The 20,007-nt window shown below is 40.9% G+C and overlaps 1 protein-coding gene across 1 annotated transcript in view; it reads right to left on the bottom strand.

Moving 5' to 3' along the window:
* The window catches only part of TXLNB (taxilin beta), a 52,851-nt gene extending 42,366 nt beyond the window's left edge, over nt 1-10,485 (bottom strand). Inside the window, exon 1 of the mRNA XM_075203116.1 lies at nt 10,382-10,485. The gene's annotated coding sequence lies outside the window, so the exon portion shown is untranslated. The remainder of the gene's footprint in view (nt 1-10,381) is intronic.
* Between the last annotated feature and the right edge of the window lie 9,522 nt (nt 10,486-20,007).

Here is a 20,007-nt window from a genome sequence, read left to right on the forward strand (position 1 = left end):
AAATCTACAAAATCTATACACATTTTTTAGAAAGACAAGCATTCCCACTTGTGACTGTGCTCACCACTGTGAAAGATATACCAGGTTAACCAGATAAGGAAGTGTCCCTACTACTCGTTTGCATGAAAATAAACTCTATTCTACAGACAAAAAGACACTCTGCTAATCTGCATATATTTCATACTTATGTGCAGACAAGCTTTTATATAGCATGCTTGAAATCTGCATATAAAATTATATTGCAAAATCAAATGTTTTATTGAAACCAAAAGGTGTAAGTCTTTATAGAATATATAGATCCAGAATGTCTTGTTTTCTCAACGTTGCTAGGCGATCACAGCCTCTGGCATCTATTGGATTTAATTGCAAGGAATCACATGCATGCACATCTGTAAAATGTTTATATATGGTTTGTGTGTTAGATTTTAATTCAATATAACACTGATGCTCATAAATATGTTGTTTTAAGACAATTAGATAGTTATGGACTGCTCCAACAGCATTTCTACCACTGGACTGGCAACAACCTACTTGTTTGCTTCTTTTTCCACAAGAAGACAACAGGCAAGTTAACAACAAAGTGAAAAGTTGACACAAACGTCTGCTCCTCTGCAAATGTCACCATCCTACTTTAAAAGCCATGTCATTTGGTTAAAATCTAGGCGCAGACGTATTTTAGATTTTTTTAAGGAAATTCAGAATACCACACTATGCATATCTGCAAAGGCTGAGTCTATATAACTGCTTTAGAACAACACAAAAATGTCAGTTTGACATTTATTTATAGATAGATCTCTCTGATCCACCTTTGTCACTGTCATTTATCACTTGTCAGACCCAGTTTCCCAATTCCTTGATAACTTTTCTTGCTGACTCATATTTCCTCTCTTTTGATCTTCCTACTTTCATACTGGGTAATTTCAACACTCCTAATGACAACCCCACTGTCTCTGCTGCCATAGAAATTATTTTGCTTTCTTCTTCCTTTGGTCTCTCCCAGACTTCATCTCCTACCACTGTGATGGACACTCATTTGACATTGTCTTTTCCTGCTTCTGCTCTAGCTCTAGTTTCTCCAACTCAGCTTTAGTGCTCGCCAAACCCAACCTCTTTTCTTTCAGTCTCACCTTAACTTATGCTCCTCCCTACACCCAAATCCATATAAACACAGTGACTCAAAAATGTTCTCGACCTGATCCACTTATCATCTTCACTAAATGACTCATATCTCCTATAACTGACCTGGCCTGCCATACTCTGTCTGCCTGTTTTAAGCTCACTTCAAACAAAGTGGCACATACATGGCCTGATTCATGTTTGGACGCCCGTCTGTTTGCGTGATGTTTCTTATGTGAAATGGCTCTGCACATGCCCAGAAATGGCTATTGCTATGAAAATTGTAATTGCGTGCAATTCATGTCTGAAAACAACTGATAATTACGACTGCCTACAACTTGGTAGATGGAAAGGGGAGGGAAGGGGTGCACTACCAATGGACATTAACAATAAGGGCGTTTCGACGAAGATGCGGCCAATGTTTATTTTCAGCCATATCATTTGCACCTACTATGGGGCAGGTGTAAATGCCGACTGATAGTGTTGACTGACATGGTATAGTCTTTGATTTAAAAGTCACACGTATGTGTGCTAGTAACTATCATAGAACAGATGTATGCAACTGAGCTATACTATTAAAAATCATTGTATGTACAGTGCGCATTTATATAAATGATTATACTGTTAACAGTTGTTATATGATCAAATAAAAGTTTTGTGCTGCAGTCTCTATGCTTGGATTTTAATAAGGTTGGACCTAAGCACAAGTTCTGTGCTCTCTTTAAAAATGTAACTTAAGTGCAAGTTGTGTTCAGACATGAATAAGTTTCAGAGTCCCTGGCTATCCTAACCTTAACCATGGCACACCATGCAGACCTGCATACTGCAAAAGTACTACTGCACTTGTAAGGTCCCTAAACAGAGATGTGCCTCACAGGGCGACTAACTCCTAATACCTCCGAATTTACCACGATCCGCGTGGATGACTGGATCCTACCTCTGTCCCTGATTGGGGAGTTCTCCGGACGCCCGCAGGTAACACCTAGGAGGGAAAACACAGTTAAACCGAGCCTACCAAGTAAGGGCTGTCCGAGAATACGGACACTCTCAGTCCAAGCCCATTTTCCGCCTCCTCGCTTTTGCTCTGGCCAAGACGCGGGGGACTACAGGCACTTAAGACCAAGACTAGTCCGAGGACTAATCCCGCCTCAAGTACCTCACACACCTGCCGGTGAGGGCCTAACCGAAAGGGGGAATCGAGCGTGATACTCACCGGGACACTCCCACTTCCGATCCGGTTCCTCTGCACCTTCCCGACTCCTGCAGATGACAAGAACACACAGCCTCCCTCTACGCTCTCAGTGAGACTAAGATGGCACCCACAAAACTGGACTGACTACAACAGCGACCCGACCCTAACAACGTTCTAATGGTCGGCAACGCAACTAAGTCAAACCACTATGACTAACTAGGTGTGGTACACTAACGGAACTGCTCACTTACACACTACGGGGAACACCAGCCGGTGTTAACGGACTAAACCGGAGGGCGGTTCCTAACCCCCTCACCCAGGTTGTACCAAGAAGCTGCCTTCTTGCTATGGAGTCACCCACAGACCCTAAGGACCGGTTCTTTAAGCCAGGCTGAGGCTCAGTGGAACAGCACACTAACCCGCGGGCTGACTGCCGCACGGAACAGCCAATCGAACTGAACCGCCCGACTGCCTGTACTCGGGTATCTCACACGTGTCCCTACGTCCGGAACCACAGGTCCACCTGCACGGAACCGGCCTTGAGGACCCTCAATCAGAACCACGGCCGCCCCTGGAACTGCCTCAAGGTGTGCTGCACTGCCACCAACTCACTCAGCCACCCCCTCTGGGTACCAGTGTGACCCCGGGAACCTAAGGGACAGGAAAACTACGTGTGTTCTCCCCTGACTATGTGTATGCTGGTAACTACACTTGTCCCCACAGCACGGGTTAGCACAGGAAACCACAGGAACAAGAGCCTATCTTTAATGGGGGCCTGACGTCTTGCCCCTGGACACAATTACGTAGCACACCCAAAATACTGTAATTCAACAATACCCGCCTCACAGACAGAATACAGTATACAGTAATTTGTAAGCTACTTACCAGAGCACACCGCTGTTAGCCAACCAGCAGGTTGCTACAGCACCACAGGAGCCTCCGCTCTACTGTACCTCCTAACTACGTGTGCTCACCTCACACAGGACCGCGCCTACACTCACGAGGCTCCCACGCCTCTATCTCACCACCTCCAAGGCCTTCTGCCCTTCACACAATGGGCCTCTTGCCCAGTTGCACACAGAGCCTTGTGCTCTGATTAATGGGCCTCAGCCCCCTCTCTATTTCAGGGCTCTGAGCCCACTAACTAGGGCCTTGTGCCCTGCTACCTAGGGGTCCTAACCCCTACCTGAGGCCTGTGGCCTCCCTGACTGACTGAGGGCCTTGTGCCCTTTATAGCCTACGGGCTACCAGCCCCTAACCAGGCCCTGTGGCCTTCCTATGGCCTCTAGGCCACAAACTACCTAAGGGCCTTGTGCCCTTTTATGCCTGGGACTCAGTGTCCCCCTCACTGCCTAATGGGGCCTTGTGCCCTTTAACAAGGTGGCCTACTGGCCCACTATCTTTGTCGGGGCCTAGTGCCCAAGTCCCTGGGCCTTGTGCCCCTAATTCACTGTGCCCACGGGCCTTGTGCCCGACCGTGGCCATGGGCCTAGTGCCCGACTTTATTGAATGTGCTGCGGGCGTGGGCCCGGCAGAAGAGTTGCCTGGCAAGGGCCTTACCTGGTGCTGTCTTCGGGGAGCTTCTCCTGGACTCCTTCCCCGTCTGCCGCTGCTTCCACGCTCTGCCGCCGGCTTCTTGTCTTGATCACGCCGGTCTTCAGGCAGCAGAGGCGCTCTTAGCCCTAACAAGGGCTCTCTGCCGCCACTGCTGGTCTCCGCTGGCTTCTCTTCTGTGCTTGATCCCGCAGCTCTCCGCGACACGTCCTCTTCTTTCTCTCTCCGCCGACAAACTGAACATGGCGGCGCGCGCCGACTTAAATAGTGGGCGCCGCGCTAACGTCGTCACGTAGCGTCGACGCGCCGCCACGTGATGGCATGGTGGGTCCGGATTGGCCCGCCGCCATTCTTCTTTTTCAAATGCCCGGGAAGTGAGCCCTGATTGGCTCACCGTCCCGGCTGAACCGAGGGAACCGCCGCCTGAGGAACGACAACGGCTCCGGACAGGTAAGCCCTCCACATACTGCTGAGTACCACTTAAGAAAATCTCTCTTCAGTGCTGACTTCCTTGACTATAAATTCATCTTTTCACTTAACAACACCACAGAAGCCACAGAAGCTAAAGCATTATAACCTCCCCACTCAGCACAGGTATCAGAACTTATAGCACTCACTAGAAATTGACAACTTGCTAAATACAATTCTGTACATATATACACAGATTCCAGGTATGCAATCAGAGTAGTAAATGATTTTGGGACCTTGTGGAAAATGACAAACTTTCTCACATGAAATAGTATTTCTATTGCCCAGGCTAAAGTTGTGTAAGAATTCTTGAATGCATTAATTCTACCAAAAGCTGTATTATGAAAAGTTAAGCACCCAACACAAATAATGATGCAGTTTGTAAAGATGATAGAGCTGACAAATCAGCAAAGTCTGTGACAGAAAAAGGATTAAAAGAACAAAAATGTGAAATAATAACTGTTACTATAATACCTGATGAGCAAATGTTAATTGCTATGCAAAAAGCTTGTTCTCAGCATGAAAGTCGTTAGATGGCAGCAGGGATGATGCAAACAATAACACCAAAGTCTATGGCGCAGTGAGGATGGTAAATCTGTTGCATCTAAAAGATTTTACCTCTACTTTGCCATGGTTTAACACACTTATAAAACACTGCTGTAGCTCAGTTGGTCGGAGGTTACTGATATGCACCAGGGTTCTCTAAACTAGTCACCAAATTCTGTCCTAGTTGTTTAAACTGTGTACAGACAAGTCCTGGAGGCACTATTCCAACAGAATCAGCTGCAGAAGGATCATTCCAGGTAATCCAGATTGACTTCATTCCATTCCTGGTGGTAAGCTTTAGTCTGTGTAGACTTTTTGGGTGGAAGTTTGGCCAGCAAACATAACTGCAAAGAAGATATTTTTGTAATTCGTATGCAGGTATGGGTTAACACAAGTGTTATCCTCAGATCAAGATATACATTTCACAGGTAAAGTGTTTAAACTGTGTGATATTATGTGCATAAAACAACAGTTGCACACACCACACAAGCGAATGGATTGGCTGAAAGGTATAACTAGACCATAAAGACTAACTTGACTAAATTTTAAAGGAAACTGGTCTTGCCTGACCAGAAGCATTGTTCCTTTTGCTAAAGGGGTCATGCCCAGAGGATTTCTTCCCTTATGAAACCCTTTTTGGAAATTCCCTAATGCTGCAATGGCCCTTTGCTAGACTTATCTACAGGAAATTACTTCACTATTAAATACTTGGTTCAAATGAGCAGGCAAATAAGACAGATCAATGATGCACTGCTACTTCCTAATACCCTGATAATGACAAATGTCATGGTCTAAATCCAGGTGACTATGTTTTGATAAAGGTGTTCGTGAGATGAGGTGAACTGTCTGATCGGTGGGAAGACCCTTAGCAAGTTCTCCTAACTTTTTCCTTTCAATCAAGGAGGGAAAGAAGTCAACGTGGATACACAATTCACATTGCAAGAAGGTAATTTCTCCCCCTCCACTGCAGGAGAAAGATAGATTTTGTAGATATTTCTCCCAATCTTTTTATGATAACCATCTCTGTTACACCAACCTAGACGAGCATGACAAATCCCAACAAAGAGTTGCATCAAAATGTCTTCACCAGGTAGTTCTGGAGGTACAAAAAGGTCTCATCTTGAGGAAAAGTAATGAACTTGTTAGGAACCAATCTGGAAAAAAGACTTTGTGCAGGTTTGGCAGAGACATCTATCATTGTTGCAGGGCTTATCTTTATTTTATATGCATAGTGCAAGCTTCGTGATGACGCTTGCAAAACATGATAACCCAAGATTTAAAATAAAAAATAATTGCTTGGCGAGAAAATTTGTTGCCATTGTTGTACACACTCAGTTACTTTTCAGGTAACCAATGAAATTAATTGTTGGTTGTGTTCACATCTTCCCCCCACGGGAGGAAAAACACCTTTGTATGGAGTGCCTGTTCTTAAATAGCAAGTCAGTGGAATATAAATAACAGAACATGCCTCCAGTTTAAAAATGCTTCAGCCGCATGCCTTCCACAGATGTAGGAATCTGCAATTGTAGCTATGTTAATTCATCAGTATTTTTTTCTAAAATAAGTTATATAAAGAATGGTATGATATTTATATTACTATGACCTGTTACAGAAAGTGTAATTCCTCCTACAAAATGGAGTATTTTAAAAGGTGCAAAGCAGCTTAGGCCATAAGTTATGGGGCCTATTCGTGCTGCCCGGAAAGCTATATTTTGTATGTGGGAAAGGGCTTACTCATGGTTACAGGACATTTTTTTCGGGCTGCACCCACTTTATGGAATTCCCTCCCTTGCACAATAAGATTTTCCTCTAGTCTTCAAACCTTCAAGCTCCGAAAACTCACCTCTTCAGACAAGCTAATAGTATTGCTCTACCACCCTCTTAATCTCCCTAGGTAACCACCTTCTACATAGGTAACACAAGACAACAACCCTCTGACCAACATAGTTGTGTGACTGAGCATACAGCCCACTAAATACTTTGTAACCTTTGCATTCTAGCTGGACAAATAATCAATATGATGTAGCACTTACCTTGTGTATAAAACCATTGTCCCTCTCTGTATGTATATATTACCCAGTATTGTGTTATTACTGTTTGTTTCCCAATTATAAAGCGCTAAGGAAACTGCTGGCACTATATAAATAAATGTTGATGATGATGGTGATGATGATGATGAAGGTTAGCCCCTGGGTCTAATGAGATTTCTTATGGGATTGTTATTCCCAAAATAGTAATACAACATTATTTGCTAGAGTCAGCTCTAGTAGTCACCTTTTCCTCAAGTACTGTAAATGTTTTTTTATAATTGAAACCAAAGAGTCTCTTTCTGTAGTAAATAATGAATAGGCTGAGATAAGGAAAGTGTCATGGCAGAATTGAGAGGCCCTTGCTTTGAAGGGAGAAGTATGTAAATTAATAGGCCAATAAATTTGTATCTTCATTTCTGACCAACATGATGAGATTGAAGGACATTTGCCAAAAATGTGTGAACTACAAAATGTTAGGGAAATTGGCAAAAGGAAATGGGATCCTATTTCTTGGTTGGGTACAGGGTTATCTAAATTAATGTCAGGTATAATACAATAGATTGTGAATCATTTATGTGATTGTTAACTGCCTTCCTCTTATTTTTAGTGCTTTGTTCAAACAAGAAAAGAAAAGGGTATATATTCAAATAAGAATGAATAGGTTTCAATATCCAGCATTTTATGAGAATTTTGGGAGAGGTGACGAAACTGGGCAGGCAAATTAAGTGATACCGGATTGTGAAAGTTGAATGACAATCTGGATGCAAAATGGAGTTGAGCATCTATAATATGCATAGTAATGACTTGTTATACGAATTTATATCTTTACAAGATGAATATGTTTTTGTAAAATGTAATTATTGTTTCTATGAATGTGTTTATGCAAAATGTTCTAAGTAGTGTTTGAGCTAGAAATGCTGACAAAAGATGAGGGCCACTGTTGACATGTTTCAGTCAGAAAGGTGGCTTCTTTGGGTAGAGATGCAAGCAATTAGTATTTATCCAATTAAAGCAAATGTGAAGCACCCTCTGCGGATGGTGCCAAGATTACTGCCTATAAAACTTATGTGCAAATGTCTCTAATATTTCCTTCTAATCTGATATAATATGATTCAGTGGTCTGTGTGCATGTGAAACAATGAGATTCTTTCTTTGGTAAGATGTCTACGTCAATCCATATAACAATGAACTGCCTGATGCAGTTCAAGGGCCACAAATGGCTTTTACCTTCAAAAGTGCCACACACAAACTGTAATCTAATGACTAAATGAAAGCAATACATTTAGAGAAATAGACACCAAATGGCACCCAAACACCGCACCCAGCTCAAAGCATCCCTCAGACCCCTCACAATGCCCACTCACCTAATACACAGCCATATGTCCTTTAGCACAGGATTTACCCCAACACCACTGAGACCTCCCACTTTCTCTAAAACACCCTTCATTCTCCCCAATAAGATGTGGTCAGAGAGTGTGCATAAACCAGAGCATAAGAGCTGGAGCAGATGGAATATAAAGCAGAGAAAAGGCTGATGTCATAAAGCAGGAAAAAACTTAGGGCCATGGGTGTAGGCTTAGTGGGGGACTTGTGGCCCTATTAACCATTACTGCAATATAATGATACCATACACTGTCCTCTGATTGCCTGTACCACTGTATAATGTTTTCTAATAAAAACATGCAGATTTTCAAGGCTTAGTCATGCCATTTACTCAAAAACTGTCAATATTCTCATACCACATAGAATTTCACGTTTCTCTTTTTGGGGTTAGTTTGCATATAATTTATCATATAGTTCAATGACTTATATTAGGAATCTGATGGGCATTGCTTTGTTCTAAATACCCTTAGTATGTACTAATACCCTTAGTATGTACTACAGCTATGTACTATTATTTTGAAAGTATGTCATTATTACAAACGAAAATTTATGACCACTTATCACCTCTCCAGGCTCAGTTTAGAACATGATGTTTTCACCCAATAAATAGAGGACATTTCAGGGTATGTATCTACAAGTTTAAAAACCCTAAAATATATTGAGTGAATATATGCCTCAATATGTTGATTTAAAAATAAATAAATAAATATGGAGAATCGCCCACGGTGATTCCTAGTAGTAAATCTATTTGGCTGTGTAAGTCATTTTCCTACCTGTTCTCTCAGACAGAAATGTACAAAACATGAGCTATTGGGAGTCCTTGAGAACTGGAGTTGGGAAACCCTGGTCTAAGGGGCAGGTTCATCAAATCTCCTAAAATAGAAAACGGGAAGTGTTATCCTTAGCAGCCAATCAGATTCTAGCTATCATTTTCTAGAATGTAGTAGATAAATGATAGTAAGAATCTGATTGGTTGCTGTGGGCAACACCTCCACCTTTCCTTTTCAGAAGGTTTGATAAATCTGGGCCTAAGTCTGAGTGACAGATTTTCAGTCATCATACATAAGCCCAACTAAACCACAATACTTTGCTTTTTCACCTTTTTATACCACATCAGTATTCTTTTAATTACTAACTAAGAGTTCTCAGATTTTGTTTTATAGATTTGTAAGGATCAGTTTTGTGGAGTAAATCGACTTTAAAGATTCAAAAGGAACATGAAAGCAATAAAATAAAGCATGCATTCATATGATAATTTAATTTTAATCTATACAATGTATCATAGTTTATTAATACACAGGGGAAAGTCTTCAAATTAGCAAGTGTATATTTTTATTTCTTCCTATGCAAAAAACTGAAGCTCTAATATAAACAGTGTTCATAGTCCTCTGCAATTGTATGCTGTGCTAAAGTTAGCAGGCATATTCTTTTTTTTCAAACCAACCCCCCTATGTTCTTTCCTCTGCAGTCTTTCAGACACATGACACCTGTTGTGCAGTCAGAAGTTATTTTAGGCAGCACTGAAATATTTCCCTTGGTTTGTTAAAACTCTCTCTGAAAATACATTGCACAAAGAAACTCATAACAGCAAAAAATTCAAAAACACAATACATAAAATGTAACACATGAAAATAAAACCAAAAACATTTAACATAATGCAACACTGATAAATAATATAGATCTCGCAACATGTGTTTTTATTAATGAAAACAAAATGAATAGTATTCAACTATATTAAAATTATTTTTGATTAACAGCAAATGTAAAAGTCAGTTTCTTCTTTTATAGTAATAATTAATAAATTGCAGGTATGACTCAAATGAGAAAAATACAATGAATACTTGTACTGTTATAGAGGTTTCCCAGCAACAATAAAGTAATAGTAGCAAAATAATACACAATAGTTGAGATATGCTTCTATGAACGGGGTCACTTATTTATTTCAGTAGTATGAATTAAATGAGAACATATTATTGACATGAATGTTTTCTCCTATGACTATATACATGTGTTTAAATGACAGAGTGAAGAAATGTCTATGATATACAGTATGGAGATAGAATTTGTAGGAAATAATGAATAATTGACTTACCGAAAGTGGTGGAGAATATAATGATGGTGCAAGGTATGAAATCAGGGAGAATAGAGAGAGTCCAAGAGACAACTGGAGATTGAGGCAGGACATCAGAGCAAAAGTTATAGAGGAGGGAGGAGTAGAACAGACGACAGTGTAAGAAGTACATAAGATGCCAAATTTAGACTATTCAGCAGCTGATAGCTGGGGAAATGTACTATCCTCCATGCAGAATGTTGGGTTGAACACAAAATGTTATTATAAATCCTGAGTGAGTTATGATATTTTTAAAGTGAACAGAACTTTTGAATGTAATGTCAATTCAGTGTTTGGTGGGAAACCTTATATAACAATATTTCTATGTGGGGAACTTACGAAAGCACAGAGGAGGCTGCAAATGCTGTCATACTGCAGTATCTCTGTATGTACACAATATATTCATGCCTTTAAGATATGCATACAATTTCTTAATGACATCGAACAGCCAACATGCAGCATGTACACAATTTAACAACACCTCAACCAATCTTTGCTTTTGTTTCCCAATACTGTTTCATTGGTTGAATCCTTGAGGCTCAAAAGGGAGGCAGAGAGATTCGCAGATGTGTCTATATAAATGTTCAGTGTGCATCATCCCAGTGGTAGACTACGGAAAAGTTCATTAATTCACCCCCCACAATAAACAAGATAATGTCGGAGCTAATTATTTAATGGTGGGTGCTCTAAAAAAAATTGTGGGGTGATGGTGGGGCTATTTAAGTTAATAATGGGGGCTGTTAAATTAAGGTGAGGTGATGGGACCTTTAATTTAATACTGGGGTGATTTGGGGCTATTAATTGAATGTGGGGCTAAGTTTGGCAGGAGGCCTATTTATTAAATGTGATTATTATTGAATTATTTCATGCTAAGGATGGTTGTGGGAAATGGTTATATTTGTTAAACATAAATGTTATTAATTTATTTCTGGAGCAGTTTGGAATGAGGGTTTATTTATTAAATGGGATTACTATTAAATTAATGTTGGTGCTGGAAGGAGGGCTCATTATTAACCATGAGTGCTATTGATTTAAGGCTGGGGGGTGGTTGGAGTTTTCTAAATTACATGTGTCCATTGTTTTCTCATTCCAGGATTCAGACAAGCAGCAACAAAAGACACCAGCGGCCACAGATTGTGAAAACGACAAGAACAGAAGAACAGGTAGGAGAGAGCAGGACAGTCTGTCAACTATCCTGAATCTGGTGGGAGAGTCCCGAATTTGGGTGACTGTCTCGCTTAGTCAGGATTTGATTTGCAAGGACATTTGGGAGGTATGTCTCGCTTCACACTGTATTGCTTATGGCAGAGCTGCGTGTACCTAACAGTAGTGCACACAGTATTGTCTGTGTATTTTGTCAAGCACTTGTCTAAAATGATAACAATATGACATCATAGGGGCTCCCCCTGTCTTAAGTTAACATGTGCAGTAAATCATCAGCAGCAGCAGCTATTTATATTAACTTGTGCAGAAAATACAGATAAGTACCCTTAGAGTAAAAATATAGACAAAAGATATTCATAGAAAACAACATCTGTTCTGTGTCTACTTCTCACACACTAGAGACTCTTGGAAGAAAATCAATAGCGATAACACACATCTCTTGGGAACCAAAATCAAGTTGCTGCATGACTCTGTCCATTTGTCAGTCTTCATTTATTCATGTGCATATGGTTATTTTATGCTTATAAAGTAAAAATATAATAATTTGTTAAATTAAATTGTGCTCAAAGTAACTGTTATGTAGGTTGACTTCCCACTCAATTACACTGCCAGCACTGACTGCTCTTTCTTATGCTGACTGGCTACTAGCTGGTGATGTATATCTGCAATCCAGTGAGGGCATGGGGGCAGGGCCGTCTTTCCCATTGGGCACAATGGGCAGGTGCCCGGGGGCCCTGCAGCCCAGGGGGGCCCGTCGGAGGCAACACAAAAAAAAAACTGAAAAAAAAAAAAGAAGACAATACTTACCTTGCGGTCAGCTGGCGATCCGGCTCCCTCCATGGTCTCCTCCTCCGTGCGGCGCTCGCAGTGCATGTCGGGCGTGACATCATCACACCCGCCGACATCCATTGCGGAGCGCGACGGAGGAGCCGGATCGCTAGCTGACTGCAAGGTAAGTATTGTGTGGGGGTTTTTTCAGGTTTTTTTTTTTGTGCTGCCTCCGACGGGCCCCCCTGGGCTGCAGGGCCCATACATATAATCATTTTTATATATATATATATATATATATATATATATATATATGTATATATATATATATATATATATATATATATATGTATATATATATATATATATATATATATATATATATATATATATATATATATGTATATATAGGGGCCCCGGTGCACTGCTTTGCCCGGGGGCCCAAAATGTTGTTAAGATGGCCCTGCATGGGGGGATGGCTGCTCAGGTCCAAGTTTTACAAGTGAAAAATCATTGCTAGTACATGTGGCTATGTGGTACTAGTATACATGTGGACATAGGTTTAGCACTTAAGAGCATGATTAAGTCTTGCTTGTTAATTAATGTCTGTAACACATTTATGCTGACCACAATAAATATATAGACCATTACAATAAGGGGCAGGCTGTGCTGGGGGGCAGGGGGCATCTGCCCCTCGAGCCGGTCCCATAGTGGGCTACCTTGGGCTGGGTCACTGGGCTACCTGCATTTTTTTTCCATTAAAATAGGCTGCTGAGTCAGAGATGAGAGGTGTGAAAGGTAAGAAGAAGGGTTGTGAGTTGCCTGGTTGGGGATATAAGGGGGGATGTTTAGTAGGTTGAGCTGGGTGATAATCATAGCGTTGGTGTCTGTTTTGCTTTTATTATTTTATTTAGAGCCCATAATCAGTGTGCAATGATGAGAGTTCTAAGGATCCCAGATTTTGTGGAATTTCATTATGGTTTTATTTTGCAGACTAGTTAGGTATTATATACAAACCAGATACAGTTAGTCACTTCCTGATGCAAGGGGTGGGAGTGGGGTTTAATATTTTCCATTTGCATGCAATCTGGGGGTAAATGTATGAAAGTCCGGTTTTTTCAACTCAACGGAAATCGGCGAGTTTACAGCTAAAATTTAAAGCGGCGCTGGCTTGTAAAGGCAAACTTGCCTTTACAAGCCAGCGCCACTTTAAATTTTAGCTGCAAAGTCGCCGATTTCCGGCGAGTTGAAAAAACCGGACTTTCATACATTTACCCCCCGGTGTTTAGCTTTTCAATATAAAGGCATAATAAGTCTGACAACATGTTTGTTAATATGTTCAATAGATGCATATAATTGTTGGTTTGAGAGGGTCAGGTAAGAGATCAGGGAAGGGCTGGCAGATTTCAGCCCGGGGGGCAAGCACACAGCAGCGGCCCATCCTTAAAGGGTGGTTTTTGGTACAATATATTTTTACCTATATAAAAAGAGGCTATTGTAGTGTTGCTAAATCCATATATATATATTTTTATGCCCAGGCCCAGTGCTGGATTAAGGCTCTGGGGGGCCTGGGCACTTTAGACTGGGTAACCCACTATGATGTATCATGGTTATCATTTTAGACAAATACACAGGCAATACTGTGTACACTATTGTTAGGTGCACACAGTTCTGCCTTCACGAGCAGTACACAGTGAAGCGGGACATACCTCCCAACTGTCCTAAGCGAAACAGTCACCCAAGTTCGGGACTGTCTCACCAGATTCAGGACAGTTCTCTCTCCTACCTGTCTTGTCACTGTCACCACTTGTGTCTGCTGGTTACTTTAGCTCATTTGCTGCTTGTCTGGATCCTGGAATGTTGGAAGCCCTATTTGGAAAAAAATGGGTACATGAAATTTAGAAAACTCCAACCAGTCCCAATGTTAAATCAATAGCACTCATGTTTTAAAATTAGGCCTCCCTCCAGCCACAACATTAAAATAATATTCACATTTGCTAAATATATCTCTTTCTCTCCAACCAACCCTGACATTAGATAACAAGCACATTTAATATATAAACCTATTTCCCTCCCTCCAAACAGCCCCAACAATAATTTAAATAGCATTTACATTTTAAAAATATTACCATTTCCCACAACAATCACAGGCAATAAAAAAACAATCACATTTAATAAATATACCTCATTTTCCACAACCAGTACACAATTAATAAATAGCTCCCAAACCACCCCAGCATTAAATTAAAGGTCTAATCACACCATTATAAATTCATATGCCCCACTATTAAATGAAATTGCCCCACCATCACCCCACAAATAAAATAGCACCCAATAATTAGCCCCCACCTGCACGCCACAATTAAATTAATAGCCTACCTCCCACATTATATTAATACCCCCCCTCTTCCACACTACATTCATTTACTGTCCCCCCCACACACACTACATTCATTTACTGCCCCTCCCCACACACACACACACACACACACACACACAGAGCATTCATTTACTGCCCCCCTCCCCCCTCCCCATACACAGCATTCACTTACTGGCCCATCACACACACACACACACACACAATATACTGGCCCCATACTCATATATATATATATATATATATATATATATATACACACAATATGCTGCCCCCCCCACACACACACACACATACAATATGCTGCTGCTGCTGCCACACACACACACACACACACACACACATACAATATGCTGCTGCCACACACACACATACAATATGCTGCTGTCACACATACAAGATGCTGCTGACACTGACACACATACATACATACATACATACATACAAGATGCTGCTGACACTGACACACATACATACATACATACATACATACATACATACATACATACATACAAGATGCTGCTGACACACATACATACAAGATTCTGCTGACACTGACACACATACGTACATGATGCTGCTAACACACATACATACAAGATGCTGCTGACACTGACACACATACATACATACATACATACATACATACATACATACATACTAGATGCTGCTGACACTGACACACATACATACATACATACATACATACATACTAGATGCTGCTGACACTGACACACATACATACATACATACATACATACATACATACATACAAGATGCTGCTGACACTGACACACACACATACATACATACATACATACATACATGCATACAAGATGCTGCTGACACTGACACTCATACATGATGCTGCTGACTCTGACACACATACATACATACATACATACATACATACATACTAGATGCTGCTGATACTGACACACATACATACATACATACATACATACATACAAGATGCTGCTGACACACATACATACATACATACATACATACATACATGCATACATACATACATACAAGATGCTGCTGACACTGACACACATACATACATACATACATACATACATACATACATACATGATGCTGCTGACACACATACATAAATACATACAAGATGCTGCTGACACTGACACTCACACATACAAGGTGCTACTGACACACACACATACAAGGTGCTACTGACACACACCCACACACATATAAAGTGCTACTGACATACACCCACACATATATAAGGTGCTACTGACACCCACACACACACACACACCCCCGCCGCACTTACCTTGTTCTATCCGTGCCGCGCGCTCTGCTCAGCAGTCTTCTGACATGGGACGCACCTATCACGTGGTGCGCGTCCCATGTCACAATCCTCCCTAGCTATTGGGAGGGATGATGGGCTTAAGGCAGCAGCCGATGAGAAGGTGGCTGGTCCCGGAGAAGGGGCCAGCCACCGAGTAAGTGAAGTTAGGGCCGGCCCAAAATTGTGTTTTTGGGTCCGGCCCGGGGGACATCTGCCCCCCTGCCCCCTGCCCGAGCCCGCCCCTGTAAGAGATAGCCCTGTAATGTTGATTAGGAATAAAATGTAATTCCAGCATGGTGTAATTTTTGAATAGGACCACCAGATGTGATGAAAGCTGTCAGTTTGACTGCATTGTCTCCAGGACTGGTTCAAAAAATGGGGGAACATGCGATGGAGTCATCCTTCAGCTAGGTACCACCTGTAACATATCTTGTGTGAAATTTCTTTTAGGGCTATGCTGATTTAGCTTTTTGCTATTTATGTTCGGATTTTATCCCATATATCCACTTTAAGGGACGTTCCTATGTCAGTTTCCCATGCAAAACCTTGTGCCTTTTGTTTAAGTACGTTCTATTTGTGAGATTTCTTGATAGGGCTTCTTATATGCTTGTATGGACAAAGTAGCATATTTGGAGATACTGATAGAATTTGAGCAACAATGGGGCAAAGTCCCTTATTATATGATGAAAACGTGTTAACAATGGTATTTAACATGAAGATTGGGTAATAATTACTATAACCGGAGGGGTCTTTGCCTGGTTTCAGGATAAGTGTTAATTTGGCTCTGGTTGTGATGGGGAGAAAGTCCTCTCCTTCCAGGATAACTATGTTTGCTTTAAAAAAAGGTTTATTTTAATCAATTCTCTGGTGTCTCAATGAGCAGCAATGTTGGTTCAGTGTTAGGACTCTGTCTTTATGTCTGAATTAGGCCTGCAGTACTTCTGTGCAAGCAGTTTTTCCTGCCTGCAAGGGGTTAAGCCCTCACCATCAGATCAGGAATGTGATCACCTGTTTCTGGCCTTCTTAAGACTGCCTTTTACAGCAGGCCAGGGCCAGTTCGTTTGTCTTTGTCTCTGCTGCTGGTCTTTCTGTGAAACTCCTGCTTGGATCCTGCCTGACCTTCTCCCTGGTACTTAACCCCTGCACTCCCTGGTATTTTGTGGATCTTCTGGCTTACAACCCCTGGCTTGCCTGACCCTGCTTTTGCTTGATCCTCTCATGGATCATCCAGTGCCTAGTGCCTCCTGTGATCAATAATAAAGTTACTCTGTTTGCATTTACAACTATTGTCTGTGTTTTTCCCTCTGGGAATCCTAACATTCAGGTGTAGCACCAGGAGTTTAGTGATCTTTGTAAATACTACCAGTTGATTAATACTGTGTAAGTGATATAGTGATGTCATACTAGTGACCTGGACAAGTGTTCAAGCTAAACTCTGTGAATACATGCGTCAGTTCACAATTTAGACATTTCCTTGACATATAAATATTTTTCACTGAGCTTTTGTCATTTGTATTTTTTGGAAGAAGCTTGACCGGAATACAGTCGTTCATAGAATGAACTTTCATCCACCATTTATAAAACAAAAGGTATTCCTTAGACCTAACTTTTCCAACAAGTTAAAAAAGAAAACTGACCATCACATATGACAACAGGTATTTGATATACAGTAGACCTGTGTTTTAATAAACATGGATATTCTGAGAAACTGCTGAAAGCCAAATGGATGGTCTTAACTAAGTAAATATTTAACCACTAACAATAATTTTAATGATACTATTTACCAATTCAGCTTCACCTATAATAAAGGTGACTTTCTGGTGCATACAAAACTATATATAATCTGAGATACCTGTCTCGGTAGAAGCAGGCCCTAGCTGCTTTAAATGCCGAAGTTGCAAAAGTTGCTTATTGGTTACTAGCAACCAAGAATTTTAAAATCCCCATACTCTGAAATGTATTCCCATCAAATATAATTTGATTAGTGCCACCATAATTGTAATCTACATTCTAGTCTGCCTGTGTGCGCTTTTTAGATTAAGTTTTTACCCATTATTGGCAGGCTATTAAACCCCAATATATAAAGCCAATGACTAAACCATTGATTAAGGCACTTGAGGGGACTTGATCATGTGTGTATGCAGAGTACGAACTCTGTGCTTCTGCCCCTTTGAGCAAAGGCAATGTATGGATTTAGTGGGAATACCAGCGGCATAGGGAAAAGACAAACACAGTCATAAATGGAAGCAGAGGAAGAAAAGAGGAAAAGAAGAAATGGAGCGTCATAGATGAGGCCAAGGAGAAGAAGGGAGACAGAGATGAGGACAACAAAAGGTAAGGTAAGTGCAGTGGTAAAAAGTGATAGGAAATCAGACTTGGACTCTCTGCCTTTGGTCAGGCCCTGATCCAGAGATATAGGGAATAGAGCAAAGTAACCCCACACTCAGTTCTCCCATGAAGATAAAGGAAACTCATGCAAACACTGAGTTTCCAGTAGTAGCGTCTGAAAAAAAATGACCTTGTTATCATACTTAATCTCTCCTCCCCAGGAAGTGAGGTGAGTACTTTGTCTCCGTGAAGGCATGGTTGTGTCACCTTGACTGCGTGCTCAAGCCATGTGTGAGTGTGTGTGTGCTATGCCATTTAGGGGAGGTAAAGCCATAGAACCCCCATTCTCCTTCCCTGAAAACACCATTGACATCATGATAGTTGTGTTTAAACAGGCCAGTTAAAAGGTGACTTTCCATTTCTGGGTTGATTGATGGCATCATTTACACACCCAAATATGGAAGTCATTGACTTGCCAGATTTGTCAACCTGACAAAAAAAATTCTGATCTTACTGGATTAAAAATAGATCTTTCTGGTTAATGGCATAAAGCAGTGGTCAGCCAATTTGTCCAAACCCTACAAAACTGGACAAAATTTGCAACTGTAAAATATTCTTCATAGAAGCTAAGAAAATTCCTGCAACATGAATTTTATCTGTAGACATTCATCTACTAATACTTCCATTAGACATATGCAAAGCAAATGTATCAATAATATAAGAATATTGGATCTTCATGTTCTAATAATTTCTACTTACCGGTATGTAAATACTTTCAGAATCATTGATTTATCTTATTGAGCAGTGTATTTTATTTTGTAGCATTTGTTGTGTATATCATTACTACTATTATTTTTTACTTGTAAAACATTTTTAGAAAGTAAGACTTATTTTTACTAGAATTCACAATCTAATAAATTAGGATATGTGTGTTTCTGCTAAAATATGTCACATACATTTTTAACTTGTGACAGAAAGTTAATCATGATACCCTAATAATTTGTTAATAATTATTAGGGATGAGCGCGCTCGGATTTCTGAAATCCGAGCCCACCCGAACGTTGCGGATCCGAGTCGGATCCGAGACAGATCCGGGTATTGGCGCCAAATTCAAAAGTGAAACTGAGGCTCTGACTCATAATCCCGTTGTCGGATCTCGCGATACTCGGATCCTATAAATTCCCCGCTAGTCGCCGCCATCTTCACTCGGGCATTGATCAGGGTAGAGGGAGGGTGTGTTAGGTGGTCCTCTGTGCTGTTTAGTTCTGTGCTGTTTAGTTCTGTGCTGTTTAGTTCTGTGCTGTTTAGTTCTGTGCTGTTTAGTTCTGTGCTGTTTAGTTCTGTGCTGTGCTGTGCTGTGCTGTGCTGTGCTGTGCTGTGTTCTGCAGTATCAGTCCAGTGGTGCTGTGTGCTGTGCTCTGTCCTTCTGAGGTCAGTGGTGCTGCTGGGTCCTGTGCTGTGTCCTGTTCAGTCCAGTGGTGCTGTGTCCTGTGCTCTGTGCTTCTAAGGGCATAGTTATTTCCCCAATATTCCCCTGTGTTTAAAAAAATAAAAAAAAGTTTTTTTAAAAAATACCAAAAACTACTTTAATATTTTTTAATTACCACAAAATTTTCACAACCAATCCTGCAGTATAAGCCCATTGGTACTGCA

This window comes from Mixophyes fleayi, chromosome 3 (genome assembly GCF_038048845.1).
Source record: "Mixophyes fleayi isolate aMixFle1 chromosome 3, aMixFle1.hap1, whole genome shotgun sequence".
NCBI lineage: Eukaryota > Metazoa > Chordata > Amphibia > Anura > Limnodynastidae > Mixophyes > Mixophyes fleayi.